This window comes from Lonchura striata, chromosome 1 (assembly GCF_050655825.1).
Source record: "Lonchura striata isolate lonStrDom1 chromosome 1, ASM5065582v1, whole genome shotgun sequence".
In the NCBI taxonomy this organism is placed as follows: Eukaryota; Metazoa; Chordata; class Aves; order Passeriformes; family Estrildidae; genus Lonchura; species Lonchura striata.
In genome coordinates, this window is record NC_140703.1 from 107,240,496 (window position 1) to 107,257,616 (window position 17,121).

Sequence of the window (17,121 nt, forward strand, 5' to 3'; positions counted from 1 at the left end):
AAGTGCAACTTCCTTCAGAACCCTGTACAGTACTCTCTGTTCAAGCTTTTGTATTGCAGAGTCAGCAGTGTACCATACACATGGGTTTGGCTCTTTCACAGCATAAAAGGCCTTTTGTGCCACTTACATGCCCAGACCCTCCAAATGTGCTGGATCCTACAGCACGGTCTGTTTATTCCTCTTCTCTGCAGTTTGTCTGTTGCTTAAGTCTCAACAACATTAGAGATCTGGCTTATGTTTTCTTGTCTTCCCCATTTTTTACACCAAATATATCCTCCTTTTCCATAATCACAATAACTTTAGCAACATTGGAAGAATTTTTTTTAAAGATCTATTGAAAGGTTTTTTGTTTGTTTGTTTGTTTGTTTCTCAGTCCACAAGAAGAGTCCTTCAAAAGTGCTAGCACTGAAAGAAGGTGCTTGGGCTTCATGGCCATATCTAGTCTGTGCAATGTTTACTATGTTACTATGGGGAAATTGTTTATATACATAAAGCAGAGCACACCATACTTTCACATATGCTAAAAGCCAAACTCCCACTGCAAGGTTCATAATAGCAATCAAGCTGTTCAAAAAAGGTTTCTTTAACAAGACTCAGACATCATTTGCCTGGTGTGGATTGGCTTAGAGAGAGCACTGGTTACTAGTGCTTTTTGGAGTGAAACAATCTTTTGTGGGAATTTCTCACCTTGTTTTTCTTTATGAATTAGACAAAACTGTTGCTTTCTCTGAAGTGAAGTGCTAATGTCACTTTCTGAAGGTCCATAGGTTGTTGGGGTGCTAGACTGTTTTGGGATGGATCCAGTCAGGGCCATGCAGATCTCTGCTTGCCTTGTTTTGGAAGAACAGAACATCACTCTGAACTGCTCAGAGTACACAAGGAGAATAATTTTTTTCTTGGTGTAGAGCAGTGTGCCCTGTCAGTATATCTGGCACCTCTGCTGGCCAAGGGAGAGATGGGACAGCGGAGAAATATGCTGACTCCTATTTCACCCTTCATGTTCACTGCTTGAAAACAGAGCAGTGCAGAGACTTTGGGATGAAGAAACATAATTGCCTCCATGCACACTGCCACTCTGCTCACACCTGTGTTACCTAGTCCTGAGTTTGGCTCTCTTTGCCTGGAGAAGGTTATGCCCCATGGCTGCAGGGCACTCTATCCGGGGGCAATTTAATTTTAAAAACCCGTAGCTGATAAATAGGCACTGATACAGTGTCATTGCATGGTTCTTGAAAAGACAAAGGCTCAAGTTTTCTGGCTCCTTTTTGTGGTTGCAAAACTCATTGAATATAATAGAGGCTTGCCTTTATTGCTACAGGATTACATTTTTGTACTGAAACACAGGTGTGCTCTGGGGTTTCTTTGCTTTCTGTTGAATGACTAGAGTTGTTCACACTAATGGTTAGCTACTGGCCATGTAACACCCTGAATAGATTTCCTTACAGTAATTATAATACTCAGACAAAACCCAGACTTTTAAATTACTGAAGTGACTTGTAGAAGCACTGAAGGTAAGATATTGTAGCTATCTGAGAAAACTTTAAGTATGTGCTTGCATTTCTATTTGTAGACTGTTATATTTTTAATGATATATTTATGGCTTGAAATGAGTAATGTTTTCTATACAGGAGAAATAGTTAATTTGCTTAGATGACTCATACATTAAACCTAGCGTCATTGAATTTTACTTCTGCCTCCATTTCCTGGGAAATGAAACTCTCTCCTCTTAAAAAAAAAAAAATATATACTGAAATAGCATCTTACTGAAGTCTGCAACACAGGTGACACTTTGTTACTTCCTTCATCCTGTTAGGAGAAGCACATGGGAAATATTAAAATATAGCAATGTAAACAATTTACATTGACCTCTTTAAAGGAACAAAATCGGTTTACTGCAGGAAAAAATAGCGCACAAAAATGTATTTCTATTGAGTCATTTATGAGTCCCCTGCAAGTGTTAGACCAGATTGTAGTTCTATTTGCACAGCTATATAGAAAAAATACAGCACACAGTTTTTCCAGGTAAAGAAGGCCAAATTTGTTGATCCTACTGCATCATATCTTTGGTCTTCCTATTGATTTTCCCATAGAACAGCTTCACATGAGAAACTAAGGAAACTGAAATGGATAAAGCTTGGGGGCAGATTGAGAGTAATTGTGTAAGAATTTTTTTTTCCTATTAGAAGTCCTGAGAGCCACAGTCACTGGGAGCATGGCTGTGTGGGAGTCATGATGTTCACAAGGCTGTTCTAAGGCCTTATTACCAGAGATAACGTCCCATCAAAACAATTGTTTTGGGCAATATCTCAATCATCTGGTTTTGATGGTGTATTATATAAATGTTCTGTCATATTCTGGGGTATTTTGTGAGAAACTGGCATTTTGGAATGGCTGCCAATATTAGAAATTTACCCTCTATGATGATAGTTCAGATAACAGGTGCTTTGTCAAAGTATTAGCAGGACACAAAGCTTTGACCTACTAAAACTAAAGACTTTTGGACTCTGTAGCTCAGGCACATATTGCAAGAGTTCAAAAGTGAAATCTGAATCCTATATTGTTGTCACTTATTACACTCAGTACACATTGGGTGAACAGTTTATAATGTTATACATCAACATTACAGGCAATAAAATCTTTGCTATTTTTCATGTTATACTTGCCCACATTCTTTTATTAATTATTTGATAAATTCCATAATATTAAGTCTAAAGTTTAAAAGTCCCTGTTTTCTAGTGTTAAACTTATGCCCTTGTATACATAGTTTTTGGAGACACTGTCCAAAAGCATCACACAAAGAATGCATTATTTAATAGACCAAAGGCCAAAATGTTCATGATTCAATATGCCACAGGTCACTACATTTCAAAATGACTGCATATTTCCTAAATGATGCCTAGTTCTGAAATATATTTAAGCAACTGACAACACATCCTCTACTTTGGAAAAACACAAAGACTTCAGAAATTCTTTGAATGATGAGCTATGGGGTTTAGGACATATATATTTCTTTTGTCATATCCTTGATGGGAAAGCAGATTTTCAGATTCTCTATCACTGTTTAGCATTATTTTTGCATTTAATATGGTCCATGAGGAGTTCTTCTGCAGCACTTTTAGGCCATATTTTTTATTTTTATTGCAACTCTAAATGACATTTTGATAGGTCCATAATGAGTCAGATTTTTTTGTTATGCCCTACGTATTTTCTTCTTTCAGAGGGATAAATGTGGTTGTCTGGCTGCTCTGACAGGATATATTTTAGAAATAAACATATCCGAGTTACAGTCCCTTCTCTTCCTTCCCTTTGCCAACACAGAGTCTTGTGTTTTTGTTGTTGTGTCTGGTTGGTTCCTTGCTTGCTTTCAGTATTGGCTACTTGTCAGATTAATTTGAGGTTTCAGTACCTAAGAGTAGAAGATATTTAGGTCAGTTTTGGATGAGTGTTTACACAAAGATTATGAATTTGTGTTATCTTTAAGTGACTGACAACCAGTGCTCTTTTTTTCTCCCTTTATTTTTCCTAATACAGTACTTTTTGAAACTCTTCATAGACTATGTCAGGGTCCTGAAGGAAACTGAAAGGAAAAGTTTAATGCAAGATTTTTTTTTTTGTATGCAAAAGAAAATTATGTCTTTTTCAAGATACATCAAAAAATTATTCAATCTTTAAGTCACTGTAAATGCTGACACATATAGCCATTAGTTGTTAGTATTCAACTGCCTTGTGTATCCTAAAGGATTGTTATGAGTTACATTAAAATTACTTAGTTATCAGTCGAAAGATACTTGAAGGAATCTATGCTTACAGGAAAAAATAACCTTTAAACTTTGCTCGTTTATATTTTTAATACTGTCAATACCGGCCTATTATATGTACACCTATGAGGTGTGTACAAAACTGCCTTGTATTCAGCATGTTGTAATAGAATGCTGGGTATAACAACTGGTATTTTCCCACAGAAATTATTTGCACAAATACGAGAATTTTTAATTTTCATAATGTCCAGGAGATTTATTGATTCATGATTACCAAAGCCAGGTGATCCTTAAATGTCCTCTGCCTCTTGGAACCAATAATGAATTTGCAGTTTTCCATGTGACATGAAAAATCACAGTGCTGTGTCTAAAAGTTATATCCATTGTAGCTCCATTCCTGCCAGTCCCACCTGGAAGTCTGATTAGTGGATTGGGTAAGCACTGCTGCTTTTCTCCAGTTCCTGTGCAAGAGATTGGTTTAAACAGCTACTGACCTCCAGCTATGAGCAACCTGGGTTGTTAAACCCACCCAGCACAGCATTCTTATTGCATCTTATTTACCTAGTTGTAAGATGAAAAATATGCAAATACACTAAAAGGTGCAGCACAAATTGTCTTTAAATTGCTTTGACAACACTTGATAATTTTCATTATATCAGTTTTATCAGTCAATGTCATCACACAAGAGCATGAAAGTTCCTGTCCATCATACTCAAGACTGATGTTCTTTCATCTTGTCACACTTAAGTAATGTAGGTTGACAAGCCCCTGTATGATGAAGAATCCACATAAAAACCACTGAAAGGGCTGAACAGTGCACATAGGCTGTGCCTGCAGATCACAATGTCAAAGGCCCAGTCCTCTTCTACGGTGAGGTGAGCACAGCTTGTAGCATCCTACAGAAAGATTGCTGTGGATAAGGCTTCTAGCTGTCAGAGATGGTTAATGAGGCAGATAAGAGAACATCCTCTTTTCGACACTAAGGGGCAGATAGAAGAGAATGAAAGAGTGATGGAAAGCAAAACATTTATGTCTGAAAAATAACGAGGGTCAGCAAAGCTCTGGTCCCAAATTAGAGTTGTGTGTTGGTCCATTTGTCCTTGTAACTTGACCCCTTCTATCTGATAAAGGACATTTAAGGGGACATGGTAACAAAATGTCCCCTATAGAGAAACAAAAAAGATGAATAGCTTTAATGGAAAGAAACAGTAAGACGAAAGCAGAATGCAAGCAAAAACCCAGAACTAGGTGTTTCTCAGAATGTGTTATTTTTTCCTTTGGCTCTGAGATGGCTTTGTGGAGACAGGAAAAGATTAAGGCAAGTATGTTCAGCAAGGCTTAATTGAAAAAAAAAAACACATAAAAGACTAGTAACAGAAACAAGTATTGCTGAAAATAGTTTATAAAATACATAGCAACTTCTAAGAGTACAGGGGAGTTCATGACCCACTCCCTCAGCTTCTCGGAGGGGGTGGATCAAAAGAACACAGTCAATATGAATGTCCAAAGTCATGAAGGAGCTTCCTGTTAATGCAGATGCACCGTTCATGCTGCAAAAGAAAAAGATCATTCCTCATTCACTGAACTTATTTAAATGGATACTTTTGTTATTAGCAGACAATTTGTAGGCAGAAAATTACTATTTTAGATGCAAGAGTTTGTAATAATCAGAACCATTGGGTAATTTGCCATCTGTGAAAATGTATCAGACCTCATGAGAAACTTGAAAAGCAGAGTAAATTAGATTAATTCCCTTGATTTGGGAGTGTGTGGCAATACATTTATTAAATGGCAAAATTAGTCCTTGAGATGCTGGAATATTTGTGCTACAATGAAGAGGACAGTCATATTTTAAGAAAATAAAAATTTTAGAAGGACTTATGTCTCTCAAATATTATAATTTGTATTTATGAAAAAGAGCAACAAATTAATAGAGAAAGAAAAAAATATTTGATAACATAAGAATGAAAACCTTACTGTTGGTAACTTATGAGTTGGTTAAAACTTGCATTTATCTGTATTGAAGTTCATTTGAGACCTTCATTGGAGAATGTGCAGTATTGTCAAAACAACTTAAAATGGAGATTCTTCCAGAACAGTTTCTTTTTAACCTATCAAAAATAGCTACTGATACTGTAATTGAATCACATTTGTTTAGCAAGCTGTTTTTCTGAGTGTTTTTTGAGCATGAGTCCTTTCTGTTCATTAAGCAGCAATGTTATATAAGATTAGTGCAGCTGATAAGTAATTCATATGAAATAACAGCAAAAGCTTAGTACATTTTAAAATAACATGGTGAACTTCAAACCTGAGATGTCATTTACAAGACAGAAAATGTGAATGTACTGTTTTCACAGCTATAATGATACAGCCTATCAGTGCAAACTGGTTTATATAAATATAGTTGTTAGATAGTTTTTATTTTGCTTTGGTTTATCAAATGGATCAGTGCAAAAATACTTTTTGTTGTACACACAGATAACAGAATACACTTTGCAGGAGAAAAGAAATAAAAGATTCTTAGTTCCATCTAGTTGTTCCAATTGATCTCAAGAAAAGGATAGTTAATGATTTCTTCAGACTGGCCTCATCTCAGGATTTGGAGCCCTCCCACCAAATTCTACTTGTCAGGGGGCAAGGGGGAAATCATGGAAGAAATAGATACTTTTATCTGAAACATAAAAGGCATAAAAATAGACATGCTTTATCTTAACCATATTTGGAAACTGTCAGTATGTTGAAATTCAAGTAGATCTATACTTACACAGAATGATTTAGTGGATAAAAAGCAAAATACTTTTCCATGTTTTATCTTACATAAGAAACTCTAATATTTGAGTCAGGTTATGTAAGGCAGCCCAAAGGTCTTCATTTGGCACTACATAGAATTGTTTCAATAAGAAGAAAGAGAACATAGTACAGAATGAGTACTCATTCTGCAGCACTCATTACATTAATTCAGAATTTTGTTTCAGAAATTGGATCATTAATACCTGAATAACAAAATTAATATCAAAAATTCTTCCATGTGTCAGAGACAGAAGCCTCACCTCTTTTTAATTATGTTTTTTTCAAGAGATTGCACTATTCTCTTCCTCTTTATAATAGAATCATTCCCAAACTTTACAGCAATGGAAATATCCTCAGTTTTGCCTTTTATTTTTAGAAACTTCCCATTTTCTTAATCTTACCATTTATCTTGGTTTAGGAAAGACAATTTCTTGAAACTTTTATTCTAGGATTCCAATTTAATGAAATGCAAATTCTCTAGACCTAAAAGATAATTTTCAATAAGATGAAGTAGGAAATGAACTTTTATTTTACAACTGTGAGTGCAAAGCAAGTTATAAATTTTTGAAGCCTGTATGAGAGAAGGCCTCTGAGGGGTCAGTACAAGAGTTCATATCACAAAATAGACTTATCTGTCATTTTAAAATAGCCTGGTGTCATATTTTAGTTTCAGAAAAACTTATCAGTTGAGAAAATATGAGATAAAAGGGTGATAGGCAGATGGTAATAGTCAAAATCTGCATATTAGGATCTTCCTTTCCATAGTGAAGTCAAGGTGTATCACCCTTATTTCCACCAGTCTGAAAGAAATCCAAAGAGGACTCATTGTTATGAGCTTCTGATGGGGAGAGGCAAGGACCAGAAGCATCTGAAGGCAGTCATGCAAGAATGGAGTGACACACAAGAAATGAAAGAGTCTGGCCACTGGAACTGGGCGTGAAATTGTTCTGGCATATTTACAACTTTACAGTGAAGCAGAAGAATCACCAAATACACAACTAGGAGAGAAAATGTTGTAAATATACCTATGTTAATGTGGATTATTTTCTGGACCATTGAAAATTACTTTTTCACTTCTTATTTTCCACAGCACATTTTTATTTAATTGAAAGATAAAAGGGATACAATTTTATTAACTAAAACAAATCCACCTAAGAGGTCAGCAAACCTGGTGAAAATGCCATTAAGAAAGAACACTTCTCATCCAGCTTTTCCTTTTTGTTTTTAAAGAAAATAATGAAGACCTTATTTCACCAGTAGCCATTTATGGAGAAAAGTAATATAGAAAAAATACAAAAGAAAAAGGTATAGAAAGAGTCAACACCTACAAGCTGGTGCCAAATTCAAACAGTAAATAAGGCCTGTAATTTTTTTAATACTGAGTCTATTTATCTACTCAAGAAGCTTCCTAAAAGTTATTAAATTTAGGAAATAAATAAATTACTGAAGTGAGATTTGTCCAGATATACAAAATTCTTTCTTCACTTAATTACCATTAATTTGTGATGCTGCTTTAGAGTGGGGGGAAAGAAAAAGTCTGGCACACACCATAAACTCAACTGGCTGCATTTAAAGTGAAAGCTAAATTAATAATTTTTATTTTGTCAAATCACTACAGAGAAAAAAGAAAGACTAACTGTAGTCTCACACATTATTAATTCTGGAGAAATTCCACTTACTTGCTTCAAGTTTCTCTTTATCCATATCAAAGAATATACTTTGAACTCGGTTTACAAGATACCAACTTCCTTTTCCAGTATTTCCAGGCACTTATGATTTTTTAGTTTAACATCTTTAAGTGGATCTGCATGTACATGCTGAGATTTCTATCCAAGGCACACATTTGCATTTCCTTTCAATCAAAATCAGAGTTCAGCTGAGAGGTTGATGAACTTGTGCATGTATGGGCTTTGTTTGAAATGTAAACAGAATGTGGCTGCAAACTTCTAAATTCTGTAGCTCAGATGCTATCTCTATAACCTCTTACAGTCTTTGTAAAATAGCAAAATATTCTTGTGCTTTCATTGCATGGATAATAGATCAAAAGTTTGGGACACTAAAACATCACAAAAATATTGCCATGATCATTATCAGTACTTGTTTTACTTATTTTTATGGGCATGTTAGAATTTAAAAATTTGTTTTATTCTTATTCTACTGGAATAACCCATATTAGAATTTTCTGTACTGAGTATGAAGATACCATAAATTAAGAATACCTACCAAGACTACATACCAAGACTATCTAACCTGTTTTGGTTCATGTTAATGGTTTGTTACTGGAGTGATGAATTTTACAGGATAAGGAGAAAAAGGATGTGATCTGATTGTCCTCATTCCTGCTTTTGTTGTATTCACTTAGAGGAGAGGTCTTGACATGTTCTGACCATTTATAGCCTCAATATGCATGCATCTTATATTTTCCTGTTTATTGCTTGTGTTATAGTGATTGTTGCTTATTTATACTGACTCAGCTTTCTGGATCTTCTCAGGAATTCTGGAGAGATTCTCACTCAAATTAGACACACAACTTCATTTAAATCTGTAGGTTTCCAGTTGAGAACTGGAATTTTGGTTAGGATAATTGTGGTGGGAAGATGGGAAGTTATGCATTCAAATATATTCAAGGTAATTTTTTAAAAAATGTGTAAAAAGAAATTGCAGCAACAGAGGATGACAAGATATAAAAACTTTAAAATTTAACTGAGTGCCTTCTTTCTCACATTTCAGAAAACATGCCCATGCTCTTCCTTACACTGTCTTTCCTTACCGATGTGTTTAATAAAAGAATTTCAAAGCTTTGAAATAAAGACATGGTCTAGTGTATTCTGTGATGCTGTGAGGTATTCAATTTTTCACTTAAATAAAAACCCAGATATTCTCAGGCTTCTGGATGCATATAACTGAATCAACACTTAAAAGCCAACAGGTTCTTGGATGCTTTCAATTAAATTTAGTGCATAAAAATAGCTTTTTTACTGGCCAATGCTCACATATACTCTTAATGCTGCGTCAGTAATCTTCTTGTATGTGTGTGTATAAATCAGGAGTGATTCTAATAGTCTTAAGGGCTATGTACTGGAGAAACACCAGAATGAGACTGGAGTCACGATTCAAAATTCTTTAATGACTGTGACATAATCAATAATGAATTTGCATTAGTTTTGGAAACATTAAAGTCAGGAAATGGTATCAGACTAATTTATTTTAGCAGATGCATGTGAGTTAGTCACAGAGTCCAGAAATCAAAGTAATGTACACCTGGGAGCTCTGCTACCAAATGAGCTCATGTAAGTGTGGGATGCAAATAGAGCAAACCTGGTGAACAACTTGTCAGCATGCAGTCTACAGCCCCGGAATTTGTTCTTCACATGGGCCTAAATTTCCTCAACCCAAATTTTTATGAAAGCATATTCAATATGCAATAAGCAGAGTTAGCCTTGGTATTGATTCAAACCTAGTTTATAAAAGCCAGGAGCCATTCCATTTTAGCCCCTTGAAAATGACTCAAGATTTTGTCCACAGGAATTGGATTTAATGATCTTTATAGCTACTGACACATCAGTCTTTTCAGAATCCTTTCTGTCTGTGTAATTAAATTGAAAGCTGGCACCAGGGCATCTCAGGCTCTGTCAGGTAGTGTATGTTTTTCCTGGCCTAGAATGTATAGGAAAGACTGTACTGGCAATGAGGTATTATTCTGCTTCAGTGCATTGGAGGAAAAGAAAGAGAGATTGGGAGTAATCTCTTTGTCCATGGGCTGTTCCAGTCACTAGGCTATTATTTTGAGGGCTCCTGTCTGAGGACTGTTTTCTCTGACTTACTTTATTTGCATGTGATTGTTTTAAACAACATGCTATTTTTTTATGTAAATTGAAATCAAAGAAGAAAGTCTGCCTTTTTGTTCTGCAATGAAATTCCCTCCATTTTCCTCTCTTTGTAGCTGTTGGCAGGTCTAATTTGTCAGCTGTGTGACCATACACCATTTACACTCCAGCTGCCATGTAGATTTATAACAAGGTTGGCACATTAGAAGACACACAGACTTTTGCATCCCAGTTTGTCTATTTTCTGTAATCCTTGTTTCTCCATTCCATGCATACAAATATATAGGTATATGATTAGTAACATATGATCAAGAAATTGTCATTTAGAAATGTGATAACTCCATGGATAGATGTTAATAAAATAATGCTTGCCTCCAAATATCTTCAAAATAGAGACAAAGAAAACTGTGTGATGACAATGCATTCGCTTTTTAAATAATTTTAATGTAAATTTCCACTGAAAGGGGAAAATGTTTTTTTCTCTGATAGAAGAGAATAAATTTGTTTTCTGATTTATACAAAGTCTGAGTGAAAGTACTTTCCAAAAAAAATAGACTAATAGAGCCAATGGATAATAATAGAACCACATTTTTAAGCATTCTTTGCTGTCAAGAAATTGAAAAAAAGGAAGAGAAGAAAACTCATCATATTTTGGAAAAACAAACTTCATATCTTCCCTCCAGACTTACAGTTAGGTCATTTCAGGATGTATATAGAAGCATGGAAATCAAGTCACTAAATGTTTATAAGATTTTAACAAGAAAATAATTACAAATAAACGTCATGTAGATATTTGTGATGACAAATCTTACATCCCTAGAATTTGATTTGTTGGCTGTTTTTTGAGAATTTACCATGCAAAAATTTTTCTCTTGTACATAAAAAAAGCATGCAGGAAATTCTAAGTCATCTGGGAAAGCAGTAAACTTTTGAGCAGAACACTAAAATTATGTATATTATGATGCAGACATGTGCCATCTGCAGTGCCTGTTAACTTATTAATTCAACTTCTTTTTAATCCTACAGTGCATTTTTGTGTATTTTGAGTGCATTAAGGACCTTGTCCATTGGCAACAAAATGGGGCCTGTAATGCCAAAGTCAGAGCATTCATTCTGTTCCCTTACAGAGGAGTTAGTGTGACATGATAAAAGAAAGTTATGAACAGCAACAGAAGTTCAAACTCCTCTTGGGAAAATTGCTCCCTCTACTCATGCATTTGAGAGTTTTAGGATAACTGAAGACTGACTGGAATTTATTGCCTTTCTCTGCCATAGCTGTGCTTAATCTGCAATTAGAAATGTCTGATGGGACCTTCCAAACCATGGTAGATCTTGAAGGTGACACCACACAGAGTGGTGATCTAGAAATGTGCATTCTCTTCAGCATTTCTGAGTTGGTATTGCTAGAGGAAAATGCTAGAAATTAAGTATCTAGTATTTTATGGGCAAGGAAGGAAAGGTAAAAATTCTTCTCTATTAGAATGACTAAAGTGAGGCTCATTGGAAATTGTACCTCATAAAACCGGTAAAACATTGTGATTGTTCTTACTGTTATTTCTTTTATATATTATTTCTAGCTTTAAATAGTAATTCAAATAAAAACTCTTATGTCAGACAAGTAATTGTTTCTGCTTCCCTGGGGCTGGTCTGAACTACTGCATCTAGTCAGTTGTTCAACAACCACTGCTGTTTTGGGCTTCACACTGAGAATTGGCTCTGGTGTGATAAAGCAAAAAACCCACACATTCTCTTTTCAATACTCTCCTAATTTTTCCCTTTAGAGCAGCCTGAATCTCTTCTAGGCTTCCATTAAGCAGGTCCTTCTTAAACTAAGTAAATAACAGTATTTCTTGCTTTGTGGTTACTAGATCGTCCCTTTGTGACCATCAAGAACTTAAATGCATGGAAAAGCCTGCAAATATTCTCAAATTTTATAGAAGCAAAATTATTGAATTTTTTATAAGGATATAAAATTTTATTGATCTTAAACACAATTTGAAGACTGTGTTTTATAGTAAAAACAATTACTAAAGTAGCCTTGTTGTACCAAGACATACTGAAAAATAGAAAAAATTTCAAGACAAGTGGTTCACAGTATTTGCTGAAAACACAGTTAAAATATTGATGATTTCAAGAGATATGCCAAACTCTGCTTTAAATTACTGTCATATATGTAATTTTGTTTGAAAGGAGTTTGTGATTTGAGATTTGAGTTTGTGATTTACATTAATTATAATGTAATTGTTTTAATAACAGAAGTCCAAAATATGCTGAACATTTGCCAAGGTCTATTATTTCCTTTGCCCTTTTGAAGGAATTTTCGGTAAAATGAGCTTCACTTTTAAACTCATTTTGTTGCACTTAACATTTACACTCATATTTCAGCACACAGAAGTTCTGTTTATCATCTATAAATATTTAGATATTCCATTGTCAGGCTATTCCATTATGAATATCTTCAATCTCATAATTCTTCCCATGACAAAGGGAAGAATAAATACTGGAAAACATCGAATTCACATGTAAAAGTCACTTGGGACGGTGAGTAAGGGGGGAAATTAGTTTGTGCAGTTACAAATAATGAACAAGAGAGCTGTCCAGAAGAGGAAGAGAGATGCCCTGCTCCTGTCAGTTTTGGTCTAAAAAGACCCTTGAAGGCCTGGAGATACTGGACAAAAATAAAGGCCTTTTTTCAAGGTCTAGTGGATGCTTACCTTTTTACTTATCAACAGTCGAGCAATATGTTAAAGAGAGTGCTGACTTGTTATTTGAAATCTTTGTTCATGTCCCTTGGAGGGTCTTACTCTCGTCAGATCATTTCCCTCCTCCCCAGCACAAGAACTTTTAATAGGGGATTGACTGACCATCTGTAAAGCAGTTCAAATGTTTTATTCCAGCTGGGAGGAATTTCATATTTTTGTGGTTTCATGAACTGAGAATCAATGCCTTGAGATTTTGTAGATGTATCTAACAAATTGATGTGAGCAAACAGAAGATAAAGAGACAAAATCAGGTAATTAATAAAACAGAATATATGCTGCCTACTTGCTCTAACTTTTTCTAACCAAAGGTAGAAATGTAAACCCTGATTTTATAAATCTAAATATCTATATTTAGCCCTTAGTAGAATTATTAATCTTTTTTCCCCCATATTTAGCCTACAATCTTATTCTGTGTGTGTATATGCGTGTATATGTATACATAAAAGTGTGCATGTACGTGTGTGCATAAATTAAACTTTATCTATCTTTATCAGCCTTTTGCAACCCTTTAAAGCAGTCTAATAATCCAAGTGTTCTTCAAAGTGTTGCCAAGGGATCCAAAAACATCAAAAATCTCAATTTCTTCATCTTTATGGCCACTAATGTGAAGGCTATATTGTATCTTGGATCTTATCTGTAAAAAGGACTCTTAAACCCTCTTTAACCTCCCTGAAGATATTTTAACTATCCCAGAATATGGGATAAGACTTAAAAATGATACTGTTTTCAGAGCTGTACTTCTTGGAGTTATTAAAAATAAAATCTAAAGCTCAGGAGAGGAAGCATGTTATGATATTTAGTGTGATATTAGGTCTTTCTCCTCAGAAGGTTAGTTATTTTACTATTAGGCTTAGTGTGCCAGGTTACATACTGAGTCCAACTATATAAAACACAAACATCTTTTTATTTGAGACTTTTGTCATGTAAAGTTGATGGTTAAAATGCCAGGTAAAAGTCACAAGTCTGTACAATCCATAAGAGTTCCACTAATTTCTTATAGGTTTTAAAAATAGCATAATACTCATTCCCCACTCTAATTTTTCAAGGAACACAATATAAATATAATAAAGATATATTTGTCTGGAATTTCTTACTGCATTAAGAAGACATGGAAGTTTATGTATAAGGAATTTGTCAACATTGTGATGTTACTAATTACTAAAGCAAACTAATGAAGCATTCTGAATGCTGGTAAAGTCCTGAAGATTCCTGCTTCTGGAAAAATATCCTTCTAAAATCATTAATTTCCCTCCAAGTACATGGTATAAAGCTATACAGCATATTCAGTAAGAATTTTTTCACAATTGAAGAAGTCTTTTAAATTTGGAACTTGCTGTAGGTGGGTAGATTTTGTAAGACATTAGGTACAGTCAGTGTTGTGTTCTAACTCAAAATGACATGAAAAATTTATTTAAAGCTCAAGAACCTGTCTAAGTTCTGTGACTTAAAACTGTCACCACTGTAAGTCTTAATTAAAACATGCTTTACTTGTTCATATTGCAAATCCTCAGCCCATAGAACCATAGAATATTCTGGGTTGAAAGGGATCCTCAAGGATCACTGAATCCACCTCCTGGCCCTGCACAGGATGGCCCCAGATATAACACCATGTGCTGAAAGTATTTTCTGAGAATTTCTTGCAGTCTGCTAAGCTTGGTCATGATCATTTCCCTGGGGAGCCTGTTCCACTGCCCAGCCACCCTCTGTCTGATATTTTTAGCCTTAGAACAGAAAATGAGCGTAACTTTCTAGTTTGAACCCAAATTTTGACAATGAATAGCCTTGCTATTGTTTCCTACAGAGCTGTGCTGAGTGTGATGTTTGCAGGAAAGCCTGATAGCTTCATGAGCCTGTTAAATGTGGCAGGCTGGATGAGACTGGTCCTTGGTGCTGCAGTTCCAGAGAAACAGTCCTGTTAGAGACTTTGCTGTTTCTTCAGCTGTGAATGCTGTGGTAGAAACAGAAGTTTCTTAATGGGACTGGAAGAATTGTGTGCGTCCCTTCACTTCGCTTCCCGATCCTCTCTCTCCACAGTTGGGTCGAAGGTTCTCAGTAGGCTAAGAAGATAGCAGGAGAGGAAGACAGAGAGAGACAGCAGAAATTATTATTTAATAAGTGTAAGCTTCATAGTCTTCTCCAAGTATTAACAGGTGAGTAACACACAAGATACACCTGGGGTCTATAAGTGATAAAATTTGAAAGAAAAACATAAACCAGAAAATCTGACTTATCACGGGGAAAAAAAAAAAAAAAAAGAGAGAAGACTGAAGATTTTTTTTCAATCATTTTGTGCAGGAGTATTTTGAATTATATCTTTCAGTCCTGTGGTCTCAAATTTTATTAGGTCCTCAGAAGAAGGTAACAATTTTCCATACAAGCTGTACTATTTTTTAGCTCCTAAGACAGCATTTCCTGCTCACAAGTGACTCTTATCCAAAAGTGTTTCCTAATTCAGTATTTTTAGGTTTGCATATTTGCTGCATATCATTGACTTTCAGCTCAAAGCTGTTTGAATTAGCACTTGATATTATGAAGTTTTTAAACTGTTTTCCCTGCAGAGAAACCAAGACAAAGTCCTGCTGTGTTCTGACTTGTTTTGCAATGCAGTTTGTTGTACTAACCTAGAACAACTGGTAACGTGTTTAATGACTATAGAAGGACACACAGATTTTTAGTTCAAAGTAGCTTGTGCTCCCTTCCAAGAGTTTCACTTTTCTTCTGGGTTTTTACTTGAAGAGGGGAAGCTGATTCACAATAAATTGTGGTTTTCCTTCTTTTGCATGGAAAACTGCAAAACCTTATGACAGAAATAGATAAAAAGCCAAATTAACCATTCTGTTTCAAATTCAGAACATTTTTCTTTAAATTATGTTCCCACTCTTCTTGTTGCTGTCAGTTATCCTGCACAGTTTAAACTGAGGTCAGAGTTTTGCTTTACCATTCATAAAACATGAGAGGTTCCAGCTGTCTTTCACATCAGCAAATTGGCTATGCAGGGCCATTAGAAATCAACAGGAAAAAAAAAAAAGTAAAACTAGCTTAGTCATTAAACTGAGTGGCTAAATTATAATTCTATATTTGTCACCCTCATTCAGAGGAACAATGTCAAATGTCAATAGACACATTTTAGAAGTTGAATCACTACAACTCGTTTAACTTTTAAAGCAAATTGTATACTGGATATTTTAAGGACATCAACTAGTTCAAGTGCTTGTCTGAGTTAAAGCAGCTTAATTGAGTTTCACCGTGTTAAACTAAGCAGATACACAGTGCTGGACCTAATTAAAAATGTCCTACATAAGCAGGATCAGATTTTCTCCTTTTATGGCGTCTATCACATCTTGTTTCTTTGGGAAAGAAATAAAATATTATTAGTTGTCAAACAACTCAATAGATCTAGCTCAGCTCAGAGATACTCAGAAGAATTTTCTTTTAGATAATGAATCACCCAGTTCCCATTAGTATTGTTAAACAGTCTTTATTTGCATGTTGTCCCCATATAGTGTTGCTGAAATGTTCCACAGGTGTAGAGGGCACTGTTCAACATTAACAGGCTGTGTCTTTGTTGGTAAAGATCAGGTTAATAGTAGCAAGAGGCAAGGTAAATTTATTTTCCATCTATTTGATGCTGATAGAACTTGAGGTGTGAGTAACCTGACCTATATATCAAAACTTTTCTGTTATTTATAGTAACTGTTATTTAAAGAGATTCAAGTTTGGAATTCCCAGAAGCTGAAAAATAACAGATAAACTACTTAAAATACTCAGGAACCCATTTAATTTAAATCAAAACTGATTCCTTAAAACTTTAAACTGAAACAATGTTAGCTAAAGGGCTTTCATAAAAGGATTAATTCTGTGAGAATTAACTAGCTTGAGCCTAGGTGTTAAGCTCCTAAAACTTCCTGAACGGTTAGGTTGGGTTTAAATACCTGAATTCATCAGTAATACCTTAGTTAATTACTAGCTCCATGATGAAGTGAC

General features: G+C 35.0%; 1 protein-coding gene across 3 annotated transcripts in view; it reads left to right on the top strand.

The window, feature by feature from the left end:
- IL1RAPL1 (interleukin 1 receptor accessory protein like 1) overlaps positions 1–17,121 on the top strand; it is a 678,558-nt gene that overhangs the window by 285,645 nt on the left and 375,792 nt on the right. The gene's annotated exons all lie outside the window — the stretch shown is intronic.